This window comes from Cervus elaphus, chromosome 20 (genome assembly GCF_910594005.1).
Source record: "Cervus elaphus chromosome 20, mCerEla1.1, whole genome shotgun sequence".
Classification (NCBI taxonomy): domain Eukaryota; kingdom Metazoa; phylum Chordata; class Mammalia; order Artiodactyla; family Cervidae; genus Cervus; species Cervus elaphus.
The window spans coordinates 112,339,122-112,358,420 of NC_057834.1; the positions used below are offsets into that span (position 1 = coordinate 112,339,122).

At 51.3% G+C, this 19,299-nt stretch overlaps 1 protein-coding gene across 4 annotated transcripts in view; it reads left to right on the forward strand.

The window, feature by feature from the left end:
- Window positions 1–19,299, forward strand: part of SSBP3 (single stranded DNA binding protein 3) — a 166,244-nt gene that overhangs the window by 65,776 nt on the left and 81,169 nt on the right. The window contains exon 1 of one of the 4 annotated variants that reach the window (XM_043877194.1): window positions 2,110–2,132. The exons of the other annotated variants lie outside the window; for them this stretch is intronic. The gene's annotated coding sequence lies outside the window, so the exon portion shown is untranslated. Of the gene's footprint in view, window positions 1–2,109; window positions 2,133–19,299 lie in introns of those variants that run through there. 4 annotated transcript variants of the gene reach the window in all.

The window sequence follows — 19,299 nt, forward strand, 5'->3', positions numbered from 1 at the left end:
GCCTAGTGCAGTTGGCCTTTCCATATCCGCAGATTCAGCCAACCTGCGTACTGCAAGGATGAAGAACCTGTGGCTCTGGAGGGACAAGTATATACATACGTGACATTATGGCTGGTGATAGACATTATACGTTACTCAGTTGAGGTTCTGGGATTTTGTTTTTATACCCAAAGGCTCACTATTTTTGAAAAGTTTGAGAAAAAGCACTGTATGTCAGCTAAGCCTTTGTTACTCCAGAGGTTGGAGACTAGTGGCCAGCCTCGGCCACGCAGAGCCTGCCTTTGAAGCCTCTGCCTCCTCTTGCCTCTTGGTACTTCCTGCCCTCTTCCTCTTAAGGCAGGCCAGAGTGAGGTATTGCACAGCAGGGTCAAGGCCCCCAGGTCCCCAAACCCTGGGTCGTGGCCTGGCCGGGGCACAAGGCCTTGAGTGTGCGTGCCAAGGATGGGCATGGGGTCCTACCTGCAAATCCTGCTGATGGGTGTGTGGCCCTGGGGGAGGAGGGTGGTTGGCAGAGCCACTGTTTAGGCCAGCTGTGGGATCTGTTGCCAAGTGGAAGTGCAGAGAAGCAGAGCGCTCACCTGAGGCTGCTTCAGAGCAGGGCTCACACCTGGCGTTGGCAGAATATGTCCTGATTCAGTGTGCTTTCCTTTTTCGCTCTTTGTACACGTTCATTCATCCAGCATAGGTTCTTCCCGTCTAGCATCTCTCCTTTGCCACGCCCAGGGCGGGGTGTTGAGGAAGCCAGTGAATTGGGTACAGCCCTGCCCCTAGGGTAGCTCCCAGTTCTGGGTGGTCCTCGCCCAGGTGGCCACGGGCCTAACCGGACACGTGCCTTTTGGGACCTTCTGCAAATAGCCGTTATGTCTGGAGCATCCCCACCATCCTTGTGAGCCATACATGCTGACACTGCAGCACGCCAGGCCCTGTCCTTGGCGCGGGATTATTTGCAGTTAGTATTCCAAATGTCAAGTTCCCCTTGACTTGAGCTGAGCAGACGAAACAAAATGGCAGGCAGATTAGAAGGGACTTGAGAAGCCTTTCAGGATTTGAAAACCTTTCTTTGTTGATTTTGAAAAGCTGCTGCACCCGGCTGCTCTTCAGAGGCAGGGGCATCTGTTAGTGCCCACTGGCTTCCTGGGCCTGGGAGCGCCTAGCCAGTGCTGCTCTTTCATGCAGGTAGTTGGGAGCTTGGGCCGTCCACCGAGCTTGCTCAGGAATTGAATCCAGTCCCTTCTCCTGGGGCTGCCCAGGTGGTGCTAGTGGTAAAGAACCTGCCTGCCAATGCAGGAGACACGGGTTTGACCTCTGGGTCGGGAAGATCCCCTGAAGGAGGGCACGGCAAACCACTCCAGTATTCTTGCCTGGAGAATCCCCATGGACAGAGGAGCCTGGTGGGCTATAGTCCATGGGATCGCAAAGAGTCGGACACAACTGAAACGACTTAGCACGCATGCACCCTTCTCCTTGGAGCAGAGGGGAGGTATGTGGGGGCTGAGGAGCTGAAGTCTCTGGGGTTTCAGGAGGGGTTTGAGTGGGCCACCCAAGGTCGGGGAAGGCCATGTCAATCAGTATCTGTTTAATCTCGACTCACGTTTGCCTTGCCTGCTGCTCAGACTGGTAGGTAAAAGGAAAGTAGATGGCCTACCATATTATAGCCCCTCTGATTGAATGGTGAGAGGTTTAAAAAGCTAGTGCTCACACAGAGGTGTGGAAGTACCTGGCTAGAACTGGGAGTGTCATTGCCTTCTTTCTACCACGTGTGGTAGCTAAAGCTCAGAGAGGTTAAGTGGTCTGTGCAGAGCCTCACAGGAAGTGGTGAGGCTGGCATTTGAGTAGTTGCTGTGGCCCCAGTGCCCGTGCTTGTCCCATGACATCACATTGGCTGCTGCTTGGAGTCCTCCCTTCTGCTGAGACTCATTTTGCCTGCCCTTCCCCCAACTGCTTCCTTTTCCTGCCTGCATGCTCCAGGAATCCCTCTGTGGGTGCTACCTCATCCAGCCTGGGAGAAGGAGTAAGAGCTGAGAGTCTGAGACAGAACCCAGCCCCCATTTGCTTCTCTGCCACTTTCCAGGGGACAGAGTGCGTGTCTTACTGGATCTTACATGCAGACTTGTTTCCTGGAGCAGGCAGAGGTGAGACTAATGCCTGGCTGGGCTGCTCAGGGCCCAGTTTGTGAGTTGTTGTGTCTGGGATCAGGGGAAATAGACTTTTAAATGGCATGAAGCTCTGCAGTCTGCATGGGCAAAAACTCAAGTAGACAAGTTTTAAGGCTGGCCTTGAACCCCCGATTTTTTGAACCCCCATTTTAAATTGGCCTCTGTCTCCTGCAGCCACTGCAGGGTGATTGCATAAAGGTTCTTGTGTGGCTCACAGTCACCTGGCCCCAGAATCTGAAAGGTGATTTTTGCCTTTTGTCTCCTTTCTCTTTGTACACTTATGGGCAAGTGCCTTTTATTCCCAGGGAACGTTGCTTTCTCAGTCCCCATCCTGGAAATATTGCTGGAATGTAATAAATCTGATTGTGTTTATGTTGAAGAAATGAAACACATTACTGTGTAGGGAGGAATGCAGGAGAGGCCTTGCAAGGGGGCTGTGTTTATGACAACAGTTTGCACATGTGGCTTTATTTTTGAAATCATGATCTCCCCCCCGCCCACTTCCTTGATGGAGCTCTGGTAATAAATGCTGTCTCTTGCATCCGGGTGTTAGACAAACAGAGGGCAGAACTGGCCAAAGCCCTCTCAGCTGTGGCCGTCACATTCTTAGTTCTGAGAGCCTGGCTTCTCTGGACTCAGACATTTCTCAGGGTTTGCAGTTCTTCCGGGGACAGCACCTCTGTGCTGGTTGAGTCAGAACTGATTAGTGAATCCTCCTGCTCCCATTCCAGGTTGGAAACAACAGGATGAAATTTAATAGGCATCAATGTAAAGTCCCATGTGTGGGTTCAAAAAAAAAAAAGCCCCAGCTTCACAGGCACAGGATGAGGAAGCTTTGTTTGAAACAGCGAGCGAGAAACTGACCCTCGAATGTACCCGACAGTCGGTTCTGTGTGCCAATGGTTGGCCGTCAGTGAAAGAAAGTGATTCAGGCTCGCTGAACGAGGATTGTGTCCATAAGGAGAGAAGGATGATGTTGTTCTTGTTAATAATTCATAATAACAGCTAGGTGCTTTACATGCATTATCATTCTGTCTTTAAGCTTATCCTTTGAGGTAAGTCAGAGGATCTTTGATTTCGAAGAGGAAACCCAGGTGTGAGAGGTTAAGTTACTTGCCTAACGTTTTCACTGCAAGAGGGTGGCAGAACCAACTGTAACCCAGAGCATGTGCTATTTGGAGTGAGGCGAGGGTCAGTAGAGGGTGGAGATTTTCGGTGAGGAAACGTTGAAGGAAATGATGGCATTTATCTTGAAAGCAGTTTTAATAATGTCTGACTTTTATATGATCCTCACTGTCTGCCAGGCATCATTCTAAGCTGTCCTGCATCTCAACTTCATTATTGTCTCTGCTTTATGGATGGGGAAACTGAGGCATGAGAAGTTAAGTGAGTTGCCCAAGACAATTCAGCTTCTCAGTGACTGGGAATCAAACCCCAGTAGCATGGCTTAGTGTTCTTACTTTTAGCCCATGCAACCTTGGGGAGACGGGTGGGGATGGTGGTAGAGGGGAGAGCTAGCTGTGCTCTGGGGCATCCTGTCTGCAGGACGCTGGCTGCTGTGTGTCTGCGAGTGGGTGTGTACATGGGAGAGGGGCAGCTCTCCTAAATCTGGACACCAGGTGCCTGTGGAGGAGCCCTTTGAGGGGAGGCAGTGAGCTCCCTGCTGCTGGGTGACCGCTCACCCGCCAGGACTGCCTGCAGAGGCGAGGATGTAGGAGGCCACCTGTGTGGGTATGAGAGGACCCCGCCCCCGTGAACCACCCGTGTAGCTGGCCGGCTCCCAGCCTTTTGTTGAGGACAAGTCCAGCTTTCCGGGCACATCCCCCACCCCAGGCAGCGGTATGTCCCCGTGGACCGCTGGAGGGGAAGTGACCGAGTGTCCGCCAGGTCCAGCCTGCCCTGTTTAGGAAGCCCTGGCTGTCAAGCCCACAGAACTGCTGACGGAGGCACCAGGAACAATGCTGCGTGGGAGGAGGCGTGTGCATGCGTTTGCTTGCCTCCTGGCCTGAGTGCCAGCAGCACTACACTTTTATTTTTCTCCTCAGGTCGCCTGCGGGCACCCAGCCTCGCTTTCTGATCCTTTTGACTCCCACTGGGGCCCCTCATCCAGCTGCAGCTTTGGCTGCAGGCAGGGGAGTCAGTCAACTGGCTCTGGTCCCTCCTGATGCCAGGGTGAGTTGGGGGCATCCTTGTGGCTTACATGGCCCCCAGAGCACTTACCATGGAGCCCCAGGAGCCTGGCACCTCCTTGTCTCAGGTCAGGAAATGGAGGCACAGAGACGTGATACAGGGCCTACTGGAGGCCACGTAACCAGCGAGTACGGCTGAAGCTGTCATCAGGTCCTGGTGACTTGAAATAGTGATCATCTTGTCCAGCCCTTTGATTTTACTGACGAGGAAATAAGGCCCAGATTTGCAGCTTGACCTGGCCAAGGCATCTCCAGTCCTCACTGGCAGAGCAAGACCTAGAACCCAGGTCTCCTGGCTCCAGATACCGTGTCCTCTGCCTCCTCTGCAGTCCCCTCCTCCACTTGGTTTTTCCTGGCATCTCATTTCTGCTGCCGCCTCTCCTGCAGGGCTGGTGCAGTGACTGTGACTGTCACACAGGCTTCCTTTCCCCCTGCTGCTCCCACCAGCCTCCTCGACCACCTGTGTCTGATTATCCCAGTTGTCACTTCCTTTGCCTCTCAGGACTGGTAGCCACGGCTGGCTTAAAGGAATTTAGATGAGTGGAAGGAGCATAGCCTTAACCAAGCAGCTTTGAGATCCAATCCCAGCCCTTCTGCTTGAGAGCTGTGTGACCTTAGGCAAGTTGCTTAACCTTTCTGAGCCCTGGTTTCTCGTCTGATAGATAAGATGACTTGGAGAAGATAACTTCCAGTGGCCTTCCAGTCCTGTAGGTCTTTGACTAGTGGTTTTCATGACAGTGAGTGTGACCCACATGGACGTGTAGTTAGAAGCTCTGGGGAGGGGCAGGTGACATGGACCAGCGGGATAAGGCCTGTGATGACAGGTGCAGGGCTTGTATCTGTTTGAAGTTTTGGCTTCGCTGAAGGAGGGCTGTTGCCCTTGGCTTTAGGTGGTGATGGGTGATTGAGGCAAGGACCCTACCAATTTTCATCCCTTCTCTACCACTTCTTTCTCTGCACACGGCTGTGGGTGTGGACATTGTTTGTTCTTGGTGGTGACCACTCGCGGTAGAGGTTGCCAGAGCAGCTGATTGGCTTGGCCTTGGGTCAGCCAGGCACAGGCAGGTGTCAAATCCTACAGCCTTTCACCTGGGTGGGATGCCACCGGATCTTTGTCGTGGGAGGAACTCAGGCCCTGTTATTAGGCCTGAGAGATATCTCCTCCACGTTGGCTTACAGGTGTGAGGTGCAAGGGAGGCATGTCAGAGTAAAACCAGAAGCCTTTGGCTTTTTGTCACTGTGTTCAGTCTTGCAATTGTGTTGGCTGTGTACATGGTTTTCATTCTTTGGTTTTTGCCTTGGCTGTGAAGTTGTACTATTTTCTGAAGTAATCCTGTTTCATGTAACCTGAACCCAAGTATCTGGCCATGAAGGGCAAGCTTTTTTTCTCCTCTTCCTTAACAAAGGATATCCTAGACTGCAGCATCTGGAAATGATTTGGCATCTGGTTTAAGTTTGTGTGCGTGCCTGCACACACTTCTGTAACATAACATGCCCCTACCCAGATGAGATGCCTTTGTCTGTCCATATACCTGTGTTTCTTTCTGTATAGAGGACTTTACATATGGAGGTTGTTATATCGGGACATATGCTTATGGGTATATACTTGTATAAACCCTTATTTCCAGTTAGAATGAGGAAGTTTTCAAGGGCTTGATGTATAGAAAAAGTACTTGCATTGATGGATGTATTTTTCTTTGCAAAGTTTAACAAACCATTTAACAGTGCTTTCAGTGACTGTAATGAGCTGTTTCCTCATTATTCCCAGGCTCTGCCTTAACAGGCATCCCAAGACCCCTGTCCCCACCGTAGCTTGGCAGCCCCCTACCCAGAGCTGGGTACTCTAGAGCAGGGGTCTCCAACCACTGGACTGCAGACCAGTACCTCCTGTCGGGTCAACAGCAGCATTCATTTAGAAATAAAGTGCACAATAAATGTAATGCACTTGAATCATCCCAGAACCAACCTCCCTGTATCCAGTCTGTGGAAAAATTGTCTTCCGTGAAACCAGTCCCTGGTGTCAAAAGACTGGGGACCGCTGCTCTTGAGATGGCTTGGTTTGAGTTGCCCTTTGTTGGCCGTCTTTTAATGGTGTCTCTTCTCTGCCTGGTGTTGGTGTGAATGGGAGCCTGTCCTGAGGGATTTCTGGGCCCGTCGTGTCCTTTAGATTTGGGCTCTGGGAAGGAATGTTTTGACTACCCAGTGTTGGTGCTCTTGGTTGTATTGAGATTGGGCTGCATTAGCAGGTAGAGTTCGTGTCCTCACCTTGAGAGTGCTAGGCAGAGAGCCCTGATACCTCTGTCCAGCCTGGTGAAGGATGGCCAGTGGAGGTGAGTGAGATGACTGATGATGGTGGGATGGTAGGAAAAGAGGACACCACACATCCCGTTCCATGAACTAGGGTTTGCCCTTGCTCCCTGTTGCCCAAGGGACTGCTGGTAGGCTGATTTATAGTAATATCTTAGATTCAATGCCAGGAAGATTTTGGTAACCACAAGGATGAATAAAACAGGAATGGGCCTTGGAGGAGCGTCACATGGAGCTGAGCGAGGCTGGGCAGATGACTCCTGGGGCGTGTTATTAACTGCTCTGGGGATGTAAGGTAAGTGGGGGATAGGTAACCCTCCCTCGTGGTCACCTCTAATCCTCACTTACCTCGCACCAGTGCCCCACTGGGGTAGCCTCCCTCCATGGTGGCAGCAGTTATATTTATTGATTTTTCTTTTTTTCTGTTGACAGTGGAGTTTGGCTCAGGTCTTCCTCTGGCTCAGGTCTGATGAGGGCTCTTGAGAGCACTTTCTCAGTAGTCTTTTCAGGACTGCCCTCTCTGCAGTGGGGACTGCCTGAGAGGGGGATGATTCCAGCCCTCTTCCTCCTCTGGCTTAAGGCTCTGGGGGTGGGGGCTGGGGTGTTAGGGACCAAATGATGATACTTAAGCCAGGATACTTTTATAACCAGGCCGTGCCCTGCATCAGTATGTCAGGGCAGCAGGTGTCAACCTGGATAGTTTGGGATGTACAGCCCTTTAGTGTATGTCGAAGCCTCTCCCCCCAGTTTATAGAACATTTGACCAAAATCCACCTGAAAAGCAATCCACGGTTTCTCTCCCCTGCTCACCCCAGCCTGAGTGGCCTAATGGGGACTGTGAGGTGAGGAGGACAGTCCACCAGGGCCATCCTCCCCCAAGTCCCAGGGAGAGGGGCTGCTGTTTTGTGGAGCGTCTGCTTCAGATTCTTAGAAGCTGGGGGCTCTCTGCTTGGGCTTGTGCCTTGGAACAATCGACAGGAGGCTGGGTGCCTGCACTGGGTCGGGAAAATGTCCATTTCTGGTATACTCTCAGAGCCTGTGGTTTCCTTGAGGCTTTGTTCAGCTCCCCTGTAGCATGGGGCCTGGGGTGAGCCTCGGGGCCCCCAGGGAAGTAGAGGCCCTTGACAATGGGCCACGTGTGGTTGTAGGCCCCAGCTTGGCCGGCTGGCCCGCCACCTCTGAAACATAACTCAGTATTGATCATACAGGAAGCCCAGCCTCGGTCACATGCAGTGATCCTCGCTCCTTGAAGGGAGAAAGAAAACGGATTTGTCCCTGGTACAACATGCCTTGAAAAATGCATCTTGATTTAAGATTCAGCTTTTTGCAGCATATTTTAAAATGTCAGAGAGATAAATATGCAGCCTTTCTAATGTGTCTGCCTTGAACAGCCTTTAAAAAAAGTCTGTCATTCATCCTCAGGGTCACAGGTGTGTTCAAACCCACCCCCCACTCCTGCCTTTGTTGGTGTGTTGTGTCTGTCTCTCTTCCACAGGCAGAGTTTTGTTGGGGACTCAAAACCCCTCTCTTACAGAAGTCCAGCAGATACATTCATTTCCCTAGTTTTGAGGCTGGTAAAGACGTACAGAGTTTCCAAACAGTTTTTTGGAACTTTCTGTTGGACTTGGGAAACAGGCACTGGCTTCTAGCTGCTTCTATCAGGGGACACTTTACTTCTCGCCAAAGGATCAAAAGAGGGAAAACACACGCTCCGGCCACAGCCCTCTGAGATGGGCATGCACGAACGAGCTCCTGTGGGTGTAGGACTGGGGAAGCTGGGCCTGGGGTGAGGGGGGCCCTGTTCTTGGGGGGGTGCCTTGGGCCAGCACCTCACTTCCATGATTGGGGTAAGGCACCTTTTTAAGCTTAGTTCAGGTTTGGAAGGGGGCCAGAACACAGGTGAGGGAGAAGTCCTGAAGGGTTAAATGGTCTGTGGGGTTTGCATCCTGTTGTCATTGCGTGGGGCTTTTATCAAATACCAGGGCAACCCAGCTGGTGGAAGGGATTGGAAGAACCTTAGGGTTTTTCAAGATGTGACTGAGGATGTCAAGACATTGTTACGCTGGTTGAGAAACTTAGAGACCTCAGTGGCCAGGGAGAGAGCTGCCAGGGGAGCTGGTTAGATGGATAGTTGTGCAGGGTTAGGCCTGGAAGGAACCTGGAGGCGTCCCTCTCTCTACCCTAGCTTCTGCCATTATGTAGATGAGGAAATGGAGTCCCAGAGAAGGAAAGTGACTTGGCCAAGGTCACACAGAAGATCAGCAGCCATGCCAGAGCTAGAGTCCACCCCAGGACCCTGGTCTGATGCCTTTCCTCACTTAGATCTGCTGTCTCAGGTGGGCTGTGCTGGTGACTCAGAGGTCCTGACCATGCCCAGTGAACAGAGCTCTGCCAGACACTGGGCTTGTGCGGGGCCACCTGCCCTGTTCTGGGTCAGTGGGTTAGAGCTCTGGGGACCGTCCCTTTGGCATTGGGGACCTTGGCTGTGCTCATTGTTCCTCTGCTAGGTCCCCAGTGTGTTGCTGTCATGATGCAGAGAGAGGATGGGAGGGCGGGAGGCCTCTCCCCGCATGGAATCTGCCTGGGTCTGAGGTCTGGGACGTGCCTGTGGAGCAGAAGACTCCAGGGTGAAAGCCCCCATTCTCCCTCTCAGCCCCTCTAGTTGCTCTTCCTCTTCCCCTAAAAACCATTTTGAGGATCATAACATTCATCATGAGCTTTATTATGGGAGACTCTTCTTCATGTTTAAAAATAAATGCTGGCATCCAGAACTATATTTGGTATATGGAAGTCTTTTGCATATAAATGTGCTTAAAGGACAACTGCTTTATTGAAGAAGCAGAGTGAGCCCTAGCCAAAGGGACAAGATGGGGGGTGGGTGCCGAGGGGACCCTGGGGTCTGCCTTGCTCAGGACGGTTGGGTAGTAGCCTTCAGTCCTGTTGAATCGGCCGTCCTTTCCCCGGGGACAATCGTAAAACAGGAAAACTGGTACTTAAAAATTCATAGAAAATGTTCTTATCACAACGTCATAATTGTTATGACTCAGAAAAGTAGAATTGCCATTCCACTGTGCCTGTCTGCCCTCACTTTTGTTGCCTACCGAGTCCCCAGCAGCAGCTGCAGAATCATAAAGAGAGGAGAGAGGGAGAGAGAAAGGAAGAGAGAGAGAAAGGAAGAGAGAGAGAAATCCAGGGCAATGCTTTATTTATGTTAACGGCTACATTTGACTTGAAAATTCTGTCCCCAGAGCCTTGAGGTCAGCACATTACAGAGTGATTGATGGCTGTCAGGGGCGGGCAGGGCGGCAGATTGTGGAGGGGAAGTGGACAGATGATGTCGTAGCTTTCGAGGGCTTAGCAGAACCCGGGCCTTGAAAGGAACTCGGTGGAAAACAAAGCAGATGGAGAAGTCCACTGTGGCCCCTGCCTTTCTCTTTATTCTCTTTCCTTCTCCTTCCCCTTTTCTGTTGAACGTTAGGAAGTGGGGATGGGGGGCCCTCCACTCCCGTCAGCATGCCCCAGCAGTATGGCTTTTGGATGGGACGCTGGGTAAGATCCTAGAGAGGCCACACTCCAGAGGGTGCCCCCATCGCAGGTGTCTGCTTAAACCATCATGTCCCCCATTGGTAAAAGCCCCGTAGTCAGCCCCATCTTCTCCTCGGGCCCTGTCTCCTGAATCCGAAAACCAAATAGGGAGGACCAACTCTTGGGGCAAACCATTCCCACCGTCCGATCTGGGCTACTTCGGATTACGTTTCCAGAGGGCTTCCCAGCTAACCCTTGTGTATTTTCGCCTGTGGGAACAAATGGTATCGGACTCCCAGGCCTGTTTACAGATGGGGAGACACGGGAGTGATGGAGGAGCTTTGAATTTTAAACATTAGCTAATGAAATTGCAGACGGGGGCACTGGGTGGAACGGCCTGGGTATTCCCATGAAACGCTTCGCCGTCAGCTGTGAGGGAGAAGCCGGCCAGGCTCACTCATGTGCTCCACAAACATTTATGGAGCCCCATCCCTGTGCCAAGAGCTGCGTGAAGTCAGAGGTCTCGGAGTCCTGCTCCCGGGTGTCCCAGCCCCGTTAAATAGAGAATTCGACCTCTGTGATGCCAACTGCGGGAGCACAGATGGAGCCGGATGGCGGGGACTTTCTGCAGGGAGCAGGGCTCGGCTGACACCTCACTAAGGAGGAGGGCAGAGAGCCTGACCTGGCTAAAAAAGGGAAGGCGCTGGGGAGGGGGAGGGCATTCCGGGCAGATCCCGGGGTGGGGGAGGGTGCTGGGAGGCCGGAGCTGGGCCTGGAGCTCTGTGTCTCCCGCTCCAGAGGCCCAAGCAGGATGGCGGGAGGCTGGAGTTCGTCATTTCCCCTGCCTCTGCCTCCCCCTCTCACGGCTGCTCCTGTGCAGTTGTGTCAGAGACAGGACTGGCTGTTCATTCATCCGCTAATTGTTTTGATAAGAGACTCTAATTATCCACTGCGATCATCAGATTACCCTGAGCTCCAGGAGGGAGATTTGAGTTTGAGCTGCTGTGGCAGCCAGCAGCAGCACTGTCTCCGCTGAAAGGGACCCAGCAGTAGCACCTGGCCCACTGTACCTGGTTCCCAGTCGGTGCTCACAAAGCCTTCTCGTGAAGGGGCCACAGGGGCCCCACCCGAAAGCGCAGCCCCTGATGTCAAGCAGGACTTCCCCTTGGATTATGTTTGCCACTGTGTTAAGTCCACAGATAAGAGGTTTGGTTCTGGGAATTTCAAAGCAAGGTGAGGAGTGTGGAGAAAACCAGAGAAGCAGCAGTAAATGTCTCTAATGAATTGACATCGGCAGTCAAGACAAATTCAAATACCTTTTTGGACCGTTTGATTAAGTTCTACTTACATGTGATTTTGGTGTAAAGAGAGCAATAGGCAAAAAACAACCAGGATGGCAGATTATAAATTAATCCAATCATCCAATCCTCCCGCAAAGGTAATGGGGAATGATGGCATCGTAATTGATCTGATATGGACTTTTACAGCATTGGGAGCCTCACAGTAAGGGAGCGTCAGGTCTCTCGGGAGGAGTGACTGTGACCAGCCCGTGGAAAGATTTGATATGTTGTGTGTGACCTTGCCCCGAAGGGCTTGTCAGAGGAGAGGACCCACCCTCAGCTCCTGTGTTCAGGCAGTGTCTATAGATCTGATGGAGCAGGAAAGCCTGATGATACTTGATCTAGAAAAACATGTTTCCATCCTGCCTTCTCTCCATGGGATAGAAACTCTCCAGAAAAAGGGCAGGCTGGGCTGTGGGGTCTGGCTGGGATTTGGAGGGGTGGGCAGGGTGCCATTGCCCGCATAACATCAGGTCCTGGTCGAGACACTGGCTGCCACGTGTACTGATGTCGGAGGCGCTGTCCTCCCGCTGATTCAGTGGAGACTCCGTAGTGATCTCTCAGTTCCCTTTGGCTCTGCACTCTGAAGCTCCTTTGTTCTTTTCTTTTTTACTTTATTTTTTAATTGAAATATAATTACTTTACAATGTTGAGTTAGTTTCTGCTGTACAATAGCATGAATCAGCTATAAGTATACATATATCCCCTCCCTCTGGTGCCTCCTTCCTGTCCCACCCTCCCTCCCTGAAGCTCCCACCAAAGCAGAAAGCCAGGAGAACCTCAGCCCAGTTCTGCTTGGCTCCCCAGTGCCGCCTGCTCCACTGTACTTTCCTCCCTCTCTGAGGAGTGGGGCCGACTTCCCGCCTGGCGTGCTCCTTTGTCTTCACATTTGGGGCTCAGCTAGCTGGGAAGTTTGGCAACATGTCAGGCCATATATCTTGAAAACCGCCCTCCAGAAATGACCTCGTTTAGCAGATTTACTGACGTATCGGGCCTGCCTGTTCTCAGGGGCCGCCATCCTAAATCACAGCAGGTCCACTGGACTTGGACGCCTCAACGCAGAACTTTTCAAAAAATTTCAGGCAGGATATATCACTGCCCCATTAACTCCCTACCATTAATCTACTCCTCCTAAAAACCTGGAGTTTTCCCAAAAGGACTGGAACGTGGTGAAAAACGGACCCATTTGGTAAATTCTGTAAATCAGGCCGGTTTTCTCCTCTCCACACTCCCCAGAGGGCCTGCCTCCATTGCCATGGTGATAGGATGCCTGCGTGCCACGTGGGCAGGTGTGGTCTCTCGGGGTTTCCGGGGAGCGTCCTGGGGATGGACAGTACTCTGCAGGGGTGGCTGCCTACCCTGACCCATGGGATCCTGGGTGAAGTGTTCTCTAGATGAGGGTTGGGGCCCGCATCAGGAGCAGTTACAGACGCTGCAGCAGAAAGCTATCAGGGGAATAGAGGCTCAGCCGGGCTCCAGTCTTGCTGAGGTGATGGGACCCTGCCAAGGACTGTCTAGGGGGACACACTCCTTCCTTGATTCTTCCCTGATTGCTGAAGAGGGTCTTTGTTGTGATGGGGCTTATCCACAGCCCCCAGAAACTAGTGAGAGTCCACCTACACTTTTTTCTTTAAGCCTGTATGTGTGCTATTCTTTTTCAGGTTCTTTTCCCATTTAGATTATTATAGAACACTGAGCAGAGTTCCCTGTGCTATACATGGAGTATGGCTTGTTGGGCCAGCCATACTTCTGGTCCCTGTGACTAGAGACTTCTTCCTTTTGGAAGAAGATGATATCCATGAACTGGGACTTTGGAGCCCACAGACGACCTGTGTTTGAACTCCAGTTTTCTTGGTCGGTAACCTCAGGAATTCAGGGGCATTTGAAAAAGGAAAGATATGTGCTTTGGAAGAGAGGTGCCCTGGGTTGAACAAAAGGAAGACAAGAAGGAACAACAGCGGTCCCCAAGTCCCCAGTCTCCGTCCTCCACTCTGTATGGGGATGAAGATCATTCTGCAGGCATGCTTGAGGATGAAATGAGTTAATTCTTACAAAATGTGTTAGGATAGTCCCTGGTACAACACTGACTTTCTGTAAATGATGCTCCATAAATCTGATGGGGACACATAGCGTACCTACTGCACCCCACTTGCTTATCCTGCTGGGATGGGCCGATGCCAACCTGAAGGAGGAGCTCCTCTTTTTCACTAGATCCCCACTGCCCTCCCTCTAGCCTTCACAGCCTCACTGGTAGAAGAAGCAGAGCTGGAAACTCTGTATAGGTCAGGGCCTTCCCCTGCTCCTTCCCGAGTCCATCCTTTCCCCCTCAAGAACAGGTGAGAATTCTGTTAATTCAGTGCACGTCTCCACTGTCCCTGGAATCCAAGATGAGCTTTCCCCGCCCCCCGCAAGCACCTACCGCCTCTGCAGGCCTTTACCCTGCCCTCTGCTTGCCTGAAGGCAGAAAGCACGGCTGTAAGGCCAGGAGCAGTCCTATCCTGCCTGTTGGGACAGGGTCTGGAAAGCAGGCCGAGACAGGAGACTGGAGCACCCCCCTTCTGCAGGGAAGAGAGGGAGCCTGGTTCCAGCAGCACACCTTGGCATCCCGCCCTGCTGGAGGAACTGGTTTCCAGGGCCTGACTCCCAGCCCCACCTGCTGAAGGGGTTCTGGGGGCTGGGCCCCGAGGATCTGGTCTGTGTTTCTTGGAGTAGTTTACGTTTTCCTCCGCCTTTGGCGAAAGTACCTATTATCTGTGCATCTCCTGGCCTTTTACAAAGCTAATTAAGCCCTAAAGGCAGAGTTTTGGGGCCTAGATTTCTTTCCCAACTGAAGAGTTGTTTTTAGGTGCTCTGGGAGCTTAATTGACTTGCTTGAGGGGTGCCCATTGGTTCTGGGGGCTGAGGTGGGGGAGGATGAAGGACCCTGAACCCTCTTCCCTCTTGCAGCCACCCTCCCACCTCCTGGATGTCCTAATAATTCAAAGATCCTTGCCATCTCTTTGTTCTAGAAGCCTGGAGTCTCATGAGTTTCTTGAAATTCATAGGTGAGGGTTCAACAAACAGACTGTGTGGAGTGTAAGTCCTTATTTATCAGTATTGTCCCAGAAGGCAGAGATGTTCTATGTTTTTATTCCTAGCACCCCAGTAACATATCTGGTATAGTTCTGGAGGAAACCAGTGATTGTATGGGGTCCCTGCCCTTAGACAGGTGCTGTGTTGGACTTTCAAAGCCACCGGGTAATGCCAGTTGACCTGGAAGTGTAAGTGGGTTGTTGGAACTGGGCAGAGTTGATTGGGATGCAGGGGTTCGGGATGGAGTATGGTTGCTGACTTCTTCCTTGCAGCCTGTTGACTTGAAAAGATAGTCACAATGAAAAAGTTGAGAGTTATGTTTTATTCAGTGGAAATTTCTAGGACTTAAGCTTGGGAGGCAGCATCTCAAGTAACCCTAAGAGAACTGCTTGGAGGAGGTGGGGGGAGGAGGCAGATTATATAGAAGTTTGCAACAGAGGGCAGGTGGTCTGAACATCAAAAGTATTTTTGTGAATTAAAACCAAATATCTCAAGTTGAAGAATTTAGTGCTTTTCTGTATGTGAGAAGATTGAAGGGTCTGGGCTCACTGAAATCATTCCTTTCATGTGCATCTCAGCTATCTGGGGCGAGTATCCTGAAGAACACATCCTGAGTTCTTTGAGGCTCTCTGTAGGGAGTGGCTGCAACCTGATGGCTGCACAGGTATTCTTCTCCTTCCTGAGTGCCCTGGAGGGCTGCGATCGCTGATGACTGTGCCATCCTTGGTTATTGATATGGCAGGAAATACTCCATTTCTCAAGCTTTAGCTTCTTCCTTCTGTCCTTCCTAGGAGGAAGGGCCTTCGTCTTCTGCATCTGTTTAGTGGACACCTAACTTGACTTGGCCTGGCTGTTATTGTTTGGTATTAGGTCAATGTCATCTTACATTATGTGCCAGATACATTATTAGGTGGTAGTGATAAGACCAAACTACTTTGTGGGCCCTTGAGGGCCCTGCCTCCTGGCCTGGGGAGTGGGGAGCAGTGGCTTAGTGTAGACGTGGATCAGAGTGCGCTGTCCCCTGTCTACGCTGGTGGGTTCTGGCCACGGCTGCTCATGTACATCCACCTCAACCCACTGATGCATTCCACTTGCCTCGTGCCACATGAAACCTCAAGTCCACAAGTTTCTTTAGTCCTTGTCAGTTCTGTTAACCACCTGTTACTGTCAGAACTGTGTGTTAACTCTCTCTTGCCTGGTCAACCTGCCCTGACAGCCAGGGGCAGGGGTAGAACAGAGACATGTGACCAGACCAGAGCCTTCCTGTGCAGTGACCTTAAAAACCTCCCCTTGGGAAGGCTGCAGCGAGGACCACACCTATGGATCTGTGCCCTCTCTCTTCCCCACCTGCAGCCTTGGATGTCGGGTAGACCTGCTAAGTTTTCAGTCCCAGGGCTCTGGAAGGGGCACAGTAGAGCAGTTGGCATTCCATTTTTCCAGCCTCTTTCCCAACCAGCTTTCTGTTTTTATGTCTTAAGCCATCAAGCAATGCTTTATGTAAAATGCTTTATGTAAAATGCTTTATGTAAAACTTTATGGTTTTACTCTCTTCCTTGCTTACCTAACTCCCTCACTGTATAGATCAAAGGACTCAGATTCTCCCCTTCTCCCAGTCCTCCACTATGAGGGCCAGTCTTTCTGTTTGTACCCTGATGGACTCCAGCTCCCTTTAATTTATCCTGCCCTGACCGATTAGAACAGCGCATGGTAGACACTCAAGGATGTTTGAATGAATGAAGGCATCTTGTCTGCTGTCCTTATAGGAGCTCATTGTGTGCAAGCACATCATCTTGCTGAGTGATACACATCCTTCATTTGATGTGCAAAGCACCTCTCAAGGGTGGACATCAGTGCCCCCACTTTTTACAGGAGGAAGAGTCTGGGGCCCAGGCAGGTGAAGACCCTCGCAGGCCCCTGGCTGTCGGGCTACCCTGCAGCATCTGTGGGATACTTAGGTAATGTGGTGAGAGCTTTCAGGATGGGAGCCCTGGGACAGAAGCCAGGGATGGACACCATCCAGTCACTTGACCTCAGGCAAGAGATGGCTCGACTTGAGTCCTCAGTTTCCTCATCTGGAAACAGGGTATGTGTGTCGGGGGGCGGGGGCACTGGGATGAATAGAAACTGCCAGGTGCTGCCGGAGTTTCCTCTGAAATGCTCATAGGGCCCTGCTGCACCCATGTCTGTATATCTCAAGGAGTCTCTTTCTTCTCTGCTTCAGGATGAAGCAGACTGTCCTTTGCCTACAGCCTCCCTCATCCCTCAGGCATGACCAGGAGGGCTCCTCCTGGTCATGCCACATTCCCTTGTACCACAGTGCCTCTGGGCATGTAGTCCCCTCTGCCCAGAATGCTGGTGCTCCTTTTACTTGCTTGGAGGTCAGGTGTCCCTTGCCAACTGGGCTCTCAGTTCTTTTCCAGCACATCTTCCTTGCTACCCGCCCCTCGCAAGGTAGAATAAACTGCTCCTCCTTCCTGCCTTCCCTCCCTCCCCCACCTCCTCCCTTCCTTTCCCAGATTCACTGGTTGAATGCCTCCTACATGCCAGGCATCGGACAGGTCGCTGAAGTTCCTGAGACAGCCTCTGGAGCTTACCTCTGTGGATCGAAGATGTTTATCAGCTTGCCTGCCCCGCCCAGTCTCTGCCCCAGGTTCCTAGCACCTGGATGATGCTCAGGATCCTGACTGACTGCCCAGCAGCTTGGGTATTAACTTTAAAACCTGTTTGGTGTTGTCTTTGACTTCTTTGAAGTTGGGCCTCTCCCCTCCTTGGTCTTTTTTTTTTTTTTTTTGGGCAGTGTCAGCATTTCTCATCTCAGAAATTGTCTTTTCTTCCACATAACTTTTTTTTGGTGCTTTCCACCCCCTGCAGAAGTCACTGATATTTCTGTTGAGTCCCCCTTTTCCCCCGGACTGGAAGCCCCTGGAGGGAGCTTGAAGTCCTATTCTCTCCCACCTGCCTGGAGTAAGTCAGGTTCCTATATGGGAGTGGGTGGCAGGAGGCAGGGGTCGTTTCTTTTCAGAGGTCTGGGAACTGACGGAGCCCCTCTTCTATGAAAGCCTGAAAAATAGTGAGGTCTCTCCAGACTGTGAGTTTGAGACCAGTCTCCCCAGCACTAATCTTTGTGGTTGGCTCTTTCCTTGGACGTCCCAGACCACCTGCCTTCTTCAAAGAGAAGGGCCAACAAAAGAACAATAAAAATACCGGAAACACCATGTCTTAGCTGTCCCCCCTTTCTTCAGGACTCTGTTTTACAGCCTAATAAATTGATGCAGAACCTGCTTTGGGCTATTTTTCCTGGAGGTGGTCATTGTCCCTTTGGAAAGCTGGCGCCTGCCTGGAGGATTGATCATTAACAAACTCAGGCATGGTCTGGGTAGTAAAGGCAAGTAACCCAGGGAGTGGGCTTGCACTGGGAGGGGGGATGTTAAGGGCCTTTCCAGTAGTTGGACTAAGGGTGGGTTCTGTAGCAGGAAGCTGAGCTATGAGGCAGTGACCTCCTTCCAGGAGAATTCCTGTTATGGGGGAGTCCTCAAGAGTTCCCCTTCCCTGGTTTTTGTCTCCCTTCCTTTCCAACAAAAGCACGTCTGAGTACCTACATGGTGTCTGGTGTAGCCTGGCTGGGAGCTACACAGGGGTTTACAGTCCTATTCCTGGGATTTAATTGTGACGGTTAAACAGTTGCCACGCATGGGGACGTGGGCCTTGGTTCTGATTTAGTCCCGTGACCTGGACTCAAATCCTAATCCTACTCATTACTTGAAAGCTGTGTGAGATTTAAGTTGGCTCATCTCTGAGCCTGTTTTCCCTTCCAGAGGCTGGCGATGAGGAGGTAGTCTCTGCTTCTGCTTGTTATAAGGATTCGAAAGAGTGCATATAGAAACACTTGATACTTACTTGGTGCTTATAGTGGTTGGTCCCCAGCTGTTTTCCGTTGAGCATGATCTGCAGCAGCCAGTGTGGCACTGAAAACCTAGAATACTAAATATTTGGCCGCAGAATTGCAGTGTTTGCGAGCCTCGGTTTGCTCATCTATAAAATGGGAATACTCACTCATCAGGTTGCTGAGTGTAGAAAATGAAATCATAGGAGGGAGATGCTGGGTATATCCTGGGACAGGATATACTTATTTCCCATCACTCCCTCAATAAGTTTTAAGGCGATATTAACTGGTGTAGATCAGGTTAGTGCACATAGTATAATAATCCAGAAATTTTTTACAGTGGGAGAGCAGAGGAGTGGGGAAGATTCCACACTTGGGCTTGGGGATCTGGAGAGGTTTCTGGGAGGTAGTGTCACCTGCTTCATCAGAAGGAGACCTGGTGGGTGGGGGAAGGCTGGAGACGTGGTCCTTCCCCAGCATCCTGTTCCTTTAAGCCCAGGCTTCCAGCTTCTCCACCAGGAGGTGAGACTCTGCAGAGAGCTGCTTGGAAAGCTTCATCTTCCCCCTCCCCCAAACTCTGGGGGTGTGAAGATGAACTGGTGTAACTATAGCTTGGTGTTTTGGTGTCTGTGAGAAAAGCAGAATTGGCTCAAGCTGCTTTCTCAGTTAAGGGGATTTAAGAAGGAAAAAAAAAAAATTAATCCAACCCTGGTGATCAATCTGACACCTTCCCTTTGAGCCCCAGATGGCTGATTGGGGTGGAAAGTTGGCCACTGCTGCTGTTGGAGAATGGAATGGTGTCTCTGTCTCTCTCTACTGAAAATGAT